This window comes from Salminus brasiliensis, chromosome 6 (assembly GCF_030463535.1).
Source record: "Salminus brasiliensis chromosome 6, fSalBra1.hap2, whole genome shotgun sequence".
NCBI classification, from domain to species: Eukaryota; Metazoa; Chordata; class Actinopteri; order Characiformes; family Bryconidae; genus Salminus; species Salminus brasiliensis.
In genome coordinates this window covers 29,667,897-29,679,521 of record NC_132883.1, presented here as the reverse complement: position 1 = coordinate 29,679,521, position 11,625 = coordinate 29,667,897, and the positions used below count along the sequence as shown (strand labels likewise).

The 11,625-nt window shown below is 39.3% G+C and overlaps 1 pseudogene; it reads right to left on the bottom strand.

Annotated features, from left to right (window-relative positions):
• Nucleotides 1-8,387: 8,387 nt before the first annotated feature.
• Nucleotides 8,388-11,111, bottom strand: LOC140556892 (claudin-10-like; annotated as a pseudogene).
• Between the last annotated feature and the right edge of the window lie 514 nt (nucleotides 11,112-11,625).

Genomic DNA, 11,625 nt, shown 5'->3' with positions numbered 1-11,625 from the left:
ACAAGGTTTTAAATACTTTGAAAGAGTTTGTTTCGTTGACCTCCGTGGGTTTAATTTTTATACTGCTGTGGTAGTTGTGATTGTAGGCGTCAACCAAGTCCTGAACTGCATCAGAGTATTTTCTTGTATTAAAGGCCGTAAAATATTTCCACATTTTATTCCTGAGCGTCTTGTTAAACCGCTCGCAGACGGAAGCTTTCAGTCCTGTACCTGTAGCAAAGTGAGTAATGTTATGTTTTTCATTAAGCCTCGAAAGTTTTTGTTAAAAAACTCCGGTCTTGTTTCGTAATAAGCGTACCCAAGCATATTTCGATAAAATATCGATACACGTGAACATAAATTTCATACCATCATTACTATCCGACACATCCGTCATATCCACTAAATTGGCTTGCCATTGTTCATCAACATTTTTCACAAAAACCCAGTTTTTCACAGAAATGGGTTTGTGAAGAGTATACGCATCCTGAGCCGCTAACCAATTTTTAACATCATTGTCGTTTGCCCTTTTACCTATTTTTCCAACAACGGCTCTTTGTAAACTCTCAACCCCTCCATAAGACCCCGGATTTGAGGGATTATAATATATATTCTTCAACAACCTCTCGGACATATTGCAGTGTCTCCGCAATAATGGTCAAAAACGAATGTGCAATCAACATTTATTCTTACAAAAGTCTCGCGATATTTAAGATGTACTGTTAAAAAAGACAACAGTCAATTGTTTTTTTTAACTTCAACATTTTCCTTGTTTAACATTTTCAAAACACACATGTCGGTTACATAGGTAAAGATACATAGTAAGTGACCGGAGTTATATTCGGTCGATATTTCAAACATATGAGACAATACGTGATGCATATATTCGTGTAAGGGGTATGAACTATTTGCCGCAACAGAAATTAAACTGTTCCAATTCGAGGATGAAGATCGCACAACTTCCATTTTTCTGTCTAATTTTGATAAAGCTTCATCCGCGGATATCTGTCTCAGACACGTTTCATCATCGACTCTCAGTTCAATCATTTTGTGGAGCAGAGCAGGCATTTTTTGGAGAAGGATTTGGCAAAAGAGACGATGATACCCAAGTCAGAGATGGCTCGAGCGGGTCCAGAGAGCAATGAAAATTCCAATAGTCGATAATATCTTCTTTCACTCCATCATTGTAAACAGTTACAGTTTTGTCCTTGATCTCTTGCAGAGATGTCTTGAAGTCACGTTCATCTCATAATTCGCACACGACTGTTTCAGCAACGGCTTGGAGTTTTTCCAAAGTCGAAACATTCGAGATTGTTGCACAACTTTAGAGCCATTGCCAAGGTGTATTTCAACCAAGGCCTAAAAAGTTTTGTCAACAGCCTTTTAGCGTTAAAGTGTAGGTACAGATCTTCAGGCTCAAACAAGCAGGTGTGCTGTAATTGGCTAGGATGGTTGATGGCGCATCCATTGCAGTTTTCACATATATCACTTTCAATGATTTTGTCTATCAGATCACCAGTCACTGCGTGGATGATGGAAAGCACAGCCGAACTTACACACCCGTCGATTTGTACCATCGCTTCTGTCTAAGGTAAATCAGAGGAAATGTTTTCCGTGTTAGGAATGTAGGAATACAAGTTTAAGTCTTGAGCCATTGCTGATGAGATCTACGTCGTCACTGCATGTAGGAAAAAAAAAAAAAATAAAAACTTTGTGACTCCTTGATGACCGGTACAAGGATCTGACTTTATACTCTGCATTCTGGGGTGTGAGTCACAACTCTGACTCCGCCCCCAATCTCTTTCACAAACACTCGATCGATTTCCCGATCGTGAACCGTTACAAACGGATGGCTGATGTCAGAATCAAAATGATCATTCAGTCTCATTTTTAATCTCTCCATACCTTTGATTCGTTCCCGCTCATCAAACAATCGTTCAACGTTTCCAACAAAATCTTCATATATCTCTTTCCTGTTGTCCCACTGTACCACCACGTGGTAATCTTTTTTTTCAAGCAAAACGCCGCTCGCTGTGTGCTTGCGGTTGTGCAAGGTAGACAGGCATATGACGTTGGATCTGTCATCATCGTCGAAGGCTTGTAAGCCAAAAGTGTACGACGATGCTTGCCCTGATGGTTTCCAAGGTGTTATGAGTATTGTAAATACAGGACTAGTACCGTAAAGTCTGTTTTTCACAAAATTGTTCTATTCAAGTCAAGTCAAGTCAGATTTATTTGTATAGCGCTTTTTACAACTGATGTCATCACAAAGCAGCTTTACATAAATAGTGATTAATAAAAGACAGAGACAAAGAAGAAAATAACATAAGACATGATGGATTAAAGACCCCCAGTGAGCAAACCAACGGCGACAGTGGCAAGGAAAATCTCCCTCAGAGCTGGAGGAAGAAACCTTGGGAGGAACCAAGACTCATAAGGTGGACCCATCCTCCTCTGGTCAGAACTATTTAAACATTAATGATAAAAATTACCAAACCAGGTATAACCGATAGTTAAAAATGGTTTTAACATGGTCACTAAACAGGTAGCAGTGGTAGGCGGGTGAGCCACTGGTCTGCCATGGGTGGTGGTGGGTGGGGGGCCTGCTGGTTGGACCGGTAGGTGGCAGCTGGTTTAACGAAGGTAGAGGGGACCTCAGCAGGCAATCTTCCAGCAGGTCGGGCCGGGTGGCCATTTACTCTGAGAAGGTAAAAAGAGAGGGTTAGTTCTGAGAGGAATTTTATGGAGAGCAGAGAATATGGGCAGTATCAGATTGTGTCTGACGACTCCAGCAGGTCTGACTATAACAGCCTAATTAAAGGAAGAGAACCAGAAGGTAACATAGACACGGGAGCACCCTGAAAACGCCTGCATCTCAGTGTACTACAATTCCCTGGGTCCACAAACCCCTGGACCTGCAACCTTTATCTAAGAAACATTAATTACCAAAAGCTAAACTAAACAGATGAGTTTTCAGCTTGGATTTAAAGATTGAGACTGTGTCTGAGTCCCGAACATTATCTGGAAGGTTATTCCAGAGTTGGGGGGCTTTATAAGAAAAGGCTGTTCCCCCTGCTGAGGTTTTCTGAATTTGGGAACGAGTAAGAGTCCAGAGATCTAAGTAGTCTTGATGGTTTGTAATATGTAATAAGATCCCGCAGGTATTCAGGAGCGAGGCCATGTAGGGCTTTATATGTTAATAGAAGAATGTTGTAATCAATACGGGATTTAACTGGGAGCCAATTAAGTGCTAATAGAACTGGACTGATATGGTCAAATTTTCTAGTTTTAGTAAGAACCCTGGCTGCAGCATTTTGAACCAGCTGAAGTTTATTGAGGTTCCTGCTGGAACAACCTGACCGTAGTGCATTACAGTAATCTAGCCTTGAGGTAATAAAAGCGTGTACTAGCTTTTCTGCATCTTGTAGAGATAAGGAGTTTCTTAGTTTGACAATGTTTCTAAGCTGCATAAAGGCTGTCCTACTAATATTGGCTATATGCTGCTCAAATGATAAATCTGAGCCGAATATGACGCCAAGATTTTTAGCTGCTAAACCAGGAGTAATGGAAGCATCAACCAAGTCTAACATCAAGTCGGATAGTTTATTTCTAATGTTTTTTGGACCTAAAAGGAGAACCTCGGTTTTGTCACTGTTTAGGAGAAGGAAGTTATGTGACATCCAGAGTTTTATATCCTTTACAAAGTCCTCCATTTTCTGTAATCTAAATTTATCATCAGGTTTGGCTGATATATAGAGCTATGTGTCATCTGCATAAAAATGGAATTTAACGTCATGTCTGCTTATAACTGAGCCCAGTGGTAACATGTATAATGTAAATAATAACGGTCCTAAAATTGAGCCTTGCGGAACTCCATTTCTCACTGTTAGATATGATTTGAACTACGATAGGGCTGTTCCTGTGATTCCAACCATTTTCTCTAATCTTTCTAGTAATATAGTATGATCTATTGTATTAAAGGCTGCACTAAGTTCTAGTAGGGCTAATAAAGATACATAGTTTTGATCAGAGGCAAGAAGGAGATCATTTGTAATCTTCACTAGGGCTGTCTCAGTGCTGTGATTGGATCTAAATCCAGACTGGAATTTCTCATACATGTCATTCTTACTCAGGTATAAGCAGAGTTGTTGGGCCACAGCTTTTTCTAATATCTTGGATACAAATGTTAAATTGGAGATGGGTCTGTAATTACACAATACACTGGGGTCAAGGTTTGGTTTCTTGATTAAAGGTTTTATGACTGCTAATTTAAGGGTTTGGGGTTCATGCCCAAGGCTAAGGGATGAATTTATAATTGTTAAAAGAGGTCTGATTATGATTGGGAGTATTTCTTTTAGCAATTTAGAGGGAATTGGGTCGAGTGGACAGTTTGTACAATTTGATGAGGAAATATTTTTTTCTAGTTCTGGCTGTGGAAGTGGGTAGAAGGCTTCCAGCTCTTTGTTCTACAACTAAGTTATGTTCTAAAACAGCTACACCAGGTGACGGCCATGTTTGATTTAATAAGCAGGGTTGGATTTGTTGTCTAATATTTTCTATTTTATTATTAAAATTGTCCATAAAAACATTACTGGTTAAAGATGTTGGAATCTGGGGTTGAGTATCTGCCTGACTTTTAGTAAGTTTAGAGATCTCACTAAAAAGAACTCTTTAAGTAAACTGTACAGCTGTCATTGGGGTTATTGTGCGCTTCAGAAAGTGTTGGGGGGACAAATTAACATTTTGCCTAAAATGTAGCTCAAAGGAGATTAGATAATGTTCTGATATTACTGAGCTTTGAGGTACAATATTTAGATGATCAATGCTAACACCCAGGGTCAGGACTAAATCTAGGGTATGGTACAGTAATGTGTGGGTCCAGTAACATTTTGCATGATGTTGACAGAATCTAAAATTGATACTAACGCTTTTGTTAATGGATCGTCTGGTTTTTCATAATGAATATTAAAGTCCCCTACTAATATAACTTTGTCGCTGCACACTGCCAAGTCTGCAGCAAAATTACTAAATTATTTTTAAAATTCAGAATAGGGCCCTGGAGGCCTATAAATATTAATTAGTGTGAATGCATTTTTATTTGTGGCTGGATTTGGTATATTAATGTAGATAATCTCAAAAGAAGTGAAGGTTTTTGAATAATATCTAGTGTATTCTGGTAGATAATGCATACTCCACCTCCTCTGCCTGATGATCTAGGGCTATGTACATATTTATAACCTGCGGGGGTGACTTCATTTAGTGCCATAAATTGATCAGGTGTAATCCAGGTTTCAGTGAGGCCGAAAATATCCAGGTTCTGATCACATATAATTTCATATAGCTTCGGCCTTAGCACTAGCATTAGCCTTAGCTTTCCAGCTATTCCGCGGAGACGGCATAGACGCTGTGAGGGCTCTAACTCCGGAGTGGGGGGGGTGGGGTTGGGGGGGGGGGGGGTGCTGGCTCTCCCTAAGGCATCCGGGGCTGCTACCAGTGACTCTTGCTCTCTATCTTTCAGTGGTAGAAAGAAGAAAAAAACAAGCTAAACACGGAGACAGTGATTCCTCCATGGTCCAGATCAGGAGTCAAGATTTCCCACAAGGGTTAGCGGCAACTGGAAAGTACTTCTCTACAGGGACTAGACAAGCGCTTCTTGAAATGACCCCAGTCATAGAGATGCAAGGTAAAATGGGTAGCTGTGTCTGCAACACTCGATGTCGCCCCGCTGTACAAGACGGCTCTATCATTATCTTTATCAAAATAGAATCCGAAATAACCGCCTTTAGACAAACTCCACGCATGAATCGTGTCTGTGTCTTTCAAGCGCATTTTTGTTCTAGCTAGGGTCGGATGTATTTTTTTGGGTGCATCTGTGACAAAAGCCATGATTATTAGGGTATTTCTTCTAACCCTAAACGCCGCACAAACACTGACCCTTTAAATCCATCGGCCTACAGGGTCTGTTGAATGAATGGGGGGAGACTTATGACGCTGCATACTCTGATTTGCTCGATCGTATGTATCTCTGTCACCTTATTGGTCGCCTTTTTTAAAAGATGTTACCGAATCACTGCGTGTAATACGTGATTGAATTGTAAATAAAAGTCTAAAAATCTCTGATCAAGTCTCTCTCTCTCTCTCACGTGGCACAAGGGTGGGTGGGGTGTGAGAATGGGTAACAGATGTCCGAAGGGACCTGTAAAAACATTTTGCTGGATCAGGGTCTCATTGTGGGAGTGGGGTCTAGGTTCAGACCTTTTGACACCTACTAGGCTTCCCATTACATACACTGTTCACACACACACACACACACACAACATGAAACAAGATCCTTGTTTACACTCTCACACACACACACACACACACACAAATACATATGGCACAGTTTTGGGGGGAGAAAATGAGTAACAGATGTCGGAAGGGACATCTATATTTTGCTGGATCAGGACCTTTTGACCCCGGCTAGGCTTCCCATTACATACAATGTTTACACACACACACACACACACACACACACACACACACACATATACACATGCAGGTACACGTGGCACAGCGTTGGTATGTGAGAATAGATAACAGATGTCGGAAGGGACCTGTCAAATAAGTCTGATGAAAAGTGCCCCAGCCATCCGATTGGATGGCAATACACTAGGCGGGACTTCCAGAAGGAGGGATATCCGGAAGGCAGGACTTCCGGTGAAAATGCACACTTTTGATTGGTCGAGGGAGGGACATGTGGGGGAGTGGCTTGATGACGTGGCACTATCTGATTGGTTGAGATGACCTGGCAAAACTAGTTTGATGAAAAGTGTCCCCTATATCTCTCTCAAACATATGTTCTAGATTTTCTTACTCAGGCCTTTGTGTCTCAGAGCTGGACACAATAATAGAAACAACTGATCAGACATGCTATTTAAACATGGTACTGGTATTTAAAAATGATTAAATTAAATGGTATTTAAAAATGGAATGGAAACCCTGCTAGTGTATGTGTATGTGTGTGTGTGTGTGTGTGATAAACTCTTACTTGTTGCAGCTCTCTCCATGTGCATCAAAGGAGCGTCACAATACCTCGGCATCACTGCGTTTTTCTACAAGACAAAACACACATTTACCAAACTAACAAAGATCAGATGGAGGAGCTCTGAGAGACTGGCTGAGAGACTGGCTGAGCGTTTTGGAGGCGTGTCTCCAGAGATGAGTTTGGTGACAGTCTAGGTCTAGTTTTTGTTAGCAGTGTTAGCCTACCCTCTCCTGTTGTAAACTAAAGAAGCTCACATCAGATCCTGACCACGAGAGAGAGATATAGGAGGCACTTTTCATCAAACAGGTCGTTTGACAGGTCGTCTCGGCCAATCAGATCGTGCCACGTCATCAAGCCACGCCCCCTGCATATCCCTCCCTCGACCAATCAAAAGCGTGCATTTTCACCGGAAGTCCCGCCTTCTGGATATCCCTCCTTCCGGAAGTCCCGCCTATTGTGTTGCCGTCCAATCGGATAGCTGGGCACTTTTCATCAAACTTATTTGACAGGTCTGTTATCCATTCTCACATACCAATGCTGTTCCTATCCTAGTCCCCAGACCTTCAGTCAGACCCTGATTCATCAAACTTATCTGACAGGTCCCTTTCAACATCTGTTACTCAAACCCCCCCCCCCCCCCCCCCAACCACAACACACCACCCCACCCCACCCCTGTGCCCATGTGTATGTGTGTGTGTGTGTGTGTGTGTAAACAAGGGAAGCGTAGCCGGGGTCAAAAGGTCAGAAAGAACCTAGACCCTGATTCAGCAAAATATAGATATCCCTTCGGACATCTGTTACCCATTGCCACACCCATCCTGTGCCACGTGAGAGAGACGGAGAGAGAGTTGATCAGAGATCTATAGACTTTTATTTATGAGTCAATCACATATTACACGCAATGATTCGGTGTAATGACATCATTTAAAAAGGCGCCCAATCAGGTGACCGAGATACATACGATCGAGCAAATCAGAGAGGCCATGTAGGCCGAAGGATTTAAAGGGTCAGTGTTTGTGCGGCGGTTAGGGTTAGAAGATAGCCGTAATAATCATGGCTTCTGTCACAGATGCACCCAAAAAAATACGGCCGATCTTAGCAAGAACAAAAATGTGCTTGAAAGACACAGAAACGATTTATGCGTGGCGTTTGTCTAACGGCTATTATTTCGGGTTCTATTTTGTTGTGAGTTGTGTTGTACAGCGGGCCGACATCAAGTTTTACGGATGCCTCTGAACTTTTTTCCTTGCAACGCGATGAATGGCATACTTTCAAAAGACATTTTGGTTGTATGTATACTTATATTAAATTTAGATATTCGGATTGCAAAGTGATATTGTGGATCCTTTTTGTCACAGGTCATCAATAGCATTTTGTCATCATTATGACCTGCTACATCTTGTTGCCTGTGGATATTGTACATTCATTATTCAAATATTGCACAGGGCTTACCTGGAGTGGAGTCCCTCTTTTCCAGAGAAGTAACACATAACAGCACTTCCAGCTATAATCAGAGATGACCCTCCCCAGCCTATGAACACTGCTGCACCTATTTCAAATCTGAAGAATGAACAAAATCTGCAGCCCTCACCACTCCATGTGCAGTGCTTTTAAGAACGGAGAGGAGATGAGGTAATGATGATAGGCAAAAATGTCATGATACAAAACAAAAAAGTTGAGAGAGAAACGTGTAGGAAGGAAAGGAGATTTGGGCAAATTCTCTCTCTCCCAAACCTTAATTACTTCATAACTTTATAACTACCAACAAAAACAACCTGTTATTTTACTGTGTTTTAGTGAGCAAACATACATTTAGGTTTTTATGCATTCCTAAATGACAAATGTAAAAGGATTCAAGCTAGACAAAGCATTGAATGGAGGATCCAGTGTTTACAAAGTTTGATGTTTTGGCAACAGTTTCTACTTTTTGGTTCTTAAAACATTGTATTGACATCATAGTTAAAATGCCAAAGCACTTTGTGAAGTTAACTCTTCTGAAATGTTGAATTGTGGATGTAGCTGTAGTATGCCTATGACTAACACTTGAAAAGTTACATGCTGCACTGGAAAAAAGTGACCGATCTAGAAGATGTGTCATTGGAACTCAATAAGATGTTTTTACATTAAAATTCAATTTTATCAAGCTAATATCAGCATAAAAATTTATACAATTATAGACTTTACTATTCTAAGAATAAACTATTGGAAATATGGAGTAGCGTGTAAATGTATGGGCACCCCTAGTCAAAATATTGTTGTTTACTGTGAATTGTTCACAGTAACAACTGATCTTCAAAAAGCATAATTTACAAATAAAAGTCTTTTCAACATTTTAAGGAATGTTATTGTACAATTTTTGTTTTGTACAAATATAAAGTGAAAAAAAAATAGCACCATGAAAAAAGTTTTACCATTTTTTACAAAGGAATCTTTGAAGGTGTTACTAAGTATAGACCATGCAAGGTGTCCAAACTTTTGTATCAGGCCCTTTTATCTTTAATTTCTAAATATCGGCATAAAAAATGTATACAATTATAAACTTTACCTTTCAGAAATTTCATTTTACTATTCTGAGAATAAACTCTTGGAAATATGGAGTAGCATGTAAATGTATGGGCACCCCCTGGTCAAAATATTGTTGTTTACTGTGAATTGTTCACAGTAACAACTGATCTTCAAAAAGCATAATTTACAGATAAAAGTCTTTTCAACATTTTAAAGAATGTTATTGTACAATTTTATATGTATAGACCATGCAAGGTGTCCAAACTTTTGTATCAGGCCCTTTTACCTTTTAGAAATGGTAAAATTAAAACTAATCTAAAATTAAAACTAATCTAAAGCTTAAATAAAGAAATTACAATTTGTTTAACTTTCATCACTGTGCACAGACATTAATCAGGTGAACTCAAACATGTACATGCCACTGTATAGGAAATAATAATAATAATACGCTTATAAACTTGTAGTTAATAGTTCACCCGCAGACAAACTACATGCTTAAAACATCAACATTTACCTCAAACCTTCAGTTCTTATGCAATTCTGAATAGACCTGCTTATGTGGTTTCTAAACAAGTAGATCACATAAAAAAATAAAATAAAAAATACAGAAAAACTAAAAAGAAAATTCTTTGCTTATTGACTGCATTAGATTTTTGGTCAAACAATCACAATCAGGCCCAGATTAGATTTAATAGATTATTTAACAACTATCAATAACTGATGAGCAGTTTCAGGTTCAAGGGTGTTTATTAATGATAAGCCTGCTAAAGCGTAAGTGTGGGTGTTTTAAACGTATATATATAAAATGAGGGGAAATCAAAGTAAATGCAATTATGTTTTAATGGCATTAGTATATGTCTTGAACATCACTTTTCAATCGGCTTTACATTTATTTCAAGAAAAGTAAAAATGTAAATTTCTGTGTGAAAGCATGTTCACCACATCTAAAAATAGCTTACTTCTGTGGCTTGTAGTTTGGATCCACATATTGCACCTGTGTTTTATGCTCCACCAGGAGTACAGTATCATACCACTGAACCCTGTGGCACAAAAAGCATTGCATCATTTCTGGAATTATTTTACTATGAATTGAACAAGAATGAAGTTTGAAGGCATCATACCTAATGCCATATAGGTCAGGGCAGCTGCAAAAGTTACCCTGGCATTGGCAAGTTCAGAACCTCCAATCTTAGTATATTTCATTCCAATTAAAGCAAGCACAGCTCCCCAGAATCCCAGGATTACAGAGACAATAGCCAGGGCACGGCAAACATGCAAGAAAACTTAAGAGACAGTGGTGAACTAGTTGCTGAACTTCACTGCACTGTCTAATTCAATCTAAAAACATCTGACATTGGTGGTCAAACTGTATACTGTTTTTTACCTGGCAGTGCTATCATGGATGGGTAATATTTGCAGTCGGACACACCAGTGGTGTAAGAAACACAGTCCATCCACAGATTGGAAAAATATTTGACAGTGGTAACAACAGCTTCTCCCACCAGTACTCAGTGGGCAGAGTAGAACAGTTCAGTAACCAGCCACAAAGACAACAAATGAAGCAACCAATCTCCATATACACCATTTCTGTGTGATTCATTTGTTCAAGTCTTGTAGTACAATTAAAAAAGCAGATATAGGTAATAGTTTATGTAATAAAAAAAAAAATTCTCTCATCAGACTGAAAGCAGTACATGAAATGTGCCATGAAAGCCATACATTTACAAATTTGAATGTTTTGTGTATTACACAAAACTGAAACTCATTTCTAGCAAATTGTCTAAATATTGCATGATTCTCGCAAACAGTCATGACAGCTGGCATGTAATGTGAATGCTAGCTAGTCAGTAAAATTCTGGTGAAAAAAAAAAAAAAAAAAGATCCAAGCCAATAATATTCTCCGGGGCCTTTTTTCTTACCCCCAAATGTCTAACTTTACATTTTCAATATATAGAAGGAAGATCCTTTTTTATAGTTCACCTTTTGGGCTAAACCATGTATATTAATGGTAGCATGTTCCTGGATATTTTTTTATAATAATGAGATGGAATAATGAAAAAACAAACTACTTTATACTTTTAATACACAGTCATTGCCTGTATAATACATGCTGT